The sequence below is a fragment of the Bison bison genome, unplaced genomic scaffold, assembly GCF_000754665.1.
Source record: "Bison bison bison isolate TAMUID 2011002044 unplaced genomic scaffold, Bison_UMD1.0 scf7180017864479, whole genome shotgun sequence".
Lineage (NCBI taxonomy): Eukaryota > Metazoa > Chordata > Mammalia > Artiodactyla > Bovidae > Bison > Bison bison.
The window spans coordinates 122,931-126,599 of NW_011495039.1; the positions used below are offsets into that span (position 1 = coordinate 122,931).

General features: G+C 40.0%; 1 pseudogene; it reads left to right on the plus strand.

The window, feature by feature from the left end:
- Positions 1–1,132: 1,132 nt before the first annotated feature.
- LOC105004540 lies at positions 1,133–2,921 on the plus strand (annotated as a pseudogene).
- Positions 2,922–3,669: the final 748 nt, after the last annotated feature.

Genomic DNA, 3,669 nt, shown 5'->3' on the forward strand with positions numbered 1-3,669 from the left:
GGAAAAGACTCTGATGCTGGGAGGGATTGGGGGCAGGAGGAGAAGGGGACGACAGAGGATGAGATGGCTGGATGGCATCACTGACTCGATGGACGTGAGTCTGGGTGAACTCCAGGAGTTGGTGTGGACAGGGAGGCCTGGCATGCTGCGATTCATGGGGTCGCAAAGAGTCGGACACGACTGAGCGACTGAACTGAACTGCCATAAGGATGGGTTTCCCAGGTGGCTCAGTGGTAAAGTATCTGTCTGCCAATACAGAAGATGTAAGAGACACAGGTTTGATCCTTGTGTCAGGAAGTTCCTCTGGAGGAGGGAATGGCAATCTGCTCCAGTAGTCTTGCCTGGAGAATTCCATGGACAGAGCCTGGTGGATGACAGTCCATAGGGTCACAAAGAGTTGGACATGCCTGAGCACGCACGCATGTGTTGTACCATAAGTGTATTCATCTTGTAAAAAAGTCACTGAACTGTACAGTTACCTAGAACTATGAAAAGTGAAAGTGAAGTCTCTCAGTTGTGTCCGACTCTTTGTGACCCCATGGACTGTAGCCTACCAGGCTTCTCTGTCCATGGGATTTTCCAGGCAAGAGTACTGGAGTGGGTTACCATTACCTATAACTGTATGTTATATAATATACTTTAATATAATGTTTTCAAAGAGGAAATAAGACATGTATAGGCATAAAGTGAAAGTGTTAGTTGCTCAGTCATGTCCGACTCTTTGTGACCCCATGGACTGGTAGCCTACCAGGCTCCTCTGTACATGGGATTCTCCAGGCAAGAATACCAGAATGGGTTACCATTTCCTTCTCTAGGGGATCTTCCCAACCCAGGGAGTGAACCTGGGTCTCCCTCATTGCAGGCAAACTCCTTACCATGTAAGCCACCAGGGAAGCCCCATGTATAGGCATACCTCGTTTTATTCTGCTTCACTTTACTTCACTTGGTAGATATTATATTTTTCACAATTAAGCAAGTCCATTGGCACCATTCTTCCAAAAGTATTTTTCAACTTCATGTCTCTGTGTCACATTTTGGTAATTCTCACAATGTTTCCAACGTTTTCATCTCCTCACACCTCCCTATTCCCTGAGATGCAACAATATTGAAATTAGGCCAATTAACAACCAGAATGACTTCAAAATGTTCAAGTGAACAAAAGAGTTGTACACCTCTCACTTTACATCAAAAACTAGAAATGATTTAGTGAGGAAGGCATGCTAAAAACCAAAGTAGGTCAAGAGCTAGGCCTCTGGCACCAGTTAGCCAAGCTGTGAGTGTAAAGTTGTTGAAGGAATTTGAAAATGCTACTCCAGTGAACACGCAAATGATAAGAAAGCAAAACAACCTTATTGCTGATATGGAGAAAGTTTTAGTGGTCTGGGTAGAAGATCAAACTAAGCACAATGTTCCCTTAAGCCAAAGCCTAATCCAGAGCAAGGCCATAAGTCTCTTTAATTTTATGGAGACCGAGAGAGGTAAAGAAGCTGCAAAAGGAAATTTTGAACAGAGGTTGGTACATGACGTTGAAGCAAAGAAGCCATCTCCATGAAAAAAAAGTGCAAAGTGAATCTGCCCCCGCTGATGTAGAAGCTGCAACGAGTTATCCAGAAGATCTAGCTAAAATAATTCATGAAGGTGGTTAAACTAAACAACAGATTTTCAATGTAGATGGGACAGCTTAGGTAGGTAGAACAGCCTATCTTGGAAGGCAATGCCTTCTAGGACTTTCGTAGCTAGATAGTCATGGTTGGTGCATGGCATCTGGTTTCAAAAAATAAGCTGACTCTCTGGTTAAGGGTTAATGCAGCAGGTGACTTTCAGTTGAAGTCAGCACTCATTTACTATTCCAAAAATCCTAGGGCCCCTAAGAATTATGCTAAATCTACTATGCCTGTGCTCTATAAATGAAACAATAAAGCCTGCAAGACAGCACATCTACTTTGAACATAATTTATTGAATATTTTTTTTTTTAATTTATTGAATATTTTAAGTCCACTGTTGAGATCTATACTCAGAAAAAAAAGACTTCTTTTAGAACAGTACTGCTCATTGGTAATGCACCTAATCACCAAGAGCTCTGATGGAGATGTACCGTGAGGCTAATGTTGTTTCATGCCTACTAACACAACATCTATTCTGTAACTCACAGACCAAGGAATAATTTCAACTGTCAATTCTTATTCTTTAATAAACACATTTCTTAAGGCTATCGCTGCTATAGATACTAACTCCTCTGATGAATCTGGGCAAAATAAATTAAAAACCTTCTTGAAAGGATTTACCATTTTAAATGTCATTAAGGAAATTCATGAAAGAGGTCAAAATATCAACATTAACAGGAGCTTGGAAGAAGTTGATCCAATCCTCATGGATGACTTTGAGGGATTCAAGATTTCTTATGGAGGGGGTAACTGCAAATGTGGTGGAATTAACAACAGAACTTGAATTAGAAATGGAACCTGAAGATGTAGCTAATTGCTACAATCTCATGATAAAACTTCCACAGAGAGCTGTTTTATATGAATGAACAAAGAAAATGGTTTCTTAAGATGGAAACTACTCCTGGTGAAGATGTTGTGAAGACTGACAAAATGACAGCAAATAATTAAAATATTACATAAACTTAGTTGATAAAACAGTAGCAGGATTTGAAAGACTGACTCTGACTGTGAAATAAGGTCTGTGGATAAAATACTATCAAACAGTTGCATGTTAGAGAGAAACCATTCATGAAAGGAAGAGTCAATTGATGTGGCAAACTCAATAGCTGTATTATTTTTAAAAATTACCATAGCCACCCCAGTCTTCAGCAACCACCACCATGATCAGTCAGCAGCCATCAGCACTGAGGTAAGACCCTTCAGAAGCAAAAAGATTACAAGTCACTGAAAGCTCAGATGATGGTAGCATTTTCTAAATCAATAAACAATTTTTAAATTGAGGTATGTACATTGCTTTTTATTAGACATAATGCTATCACACACTTAGGAGACTACAGTATCATATAGACATACCTTTAAATGCACTATAAAACCTAAAACTTCATGAGATTTGCTTCATCTGCCTTATTGCAATCATCTGGAACAAAACCATAAGCTCTCCAAGATATGCTTATATGTATTTACATATCACATGAATAGAGCTTTAAGATATTGCCTGTAGAAGGGCAAACTTTATGTAAAAAAATGAAACACATTTGGAAAATTGTGGGTTGTACATTAGTGGTGAACACCGATGTATTTTTCCTGGATATTCAACAGTGATACAGTTGTCCCTCAGTGTCTGCAGAGGATTGGATTCAGGAACCCCCACATATGTCAAACTCTGTGGATGCTCAAGTCACTGAATCAGCTCTCCACAATTGCCTTTCTGCATCCACAGATTCAACCAGCCTCAGATTGTGTGCTGCTGAGAAAGATGCTGGGTATTTGTGAACTTGTGCAGTTCAAACCCATGTTGTTCAAGGGTTGACTGCATTGTCATGTCATAAAGGACCCATATTTGGCTATAATGACACCCATGCCACACTGATTCTGTGATTCCGAATAAGGAGATCCAGGGATATGAGTGCTCAGACAAGAGAGGAAGCAGGAAGGTGGAAAATCTTTCTACAGAGTTGGAATACATAATGGGTAGTACCAATTCTCCCATGGCATAGGTAATAA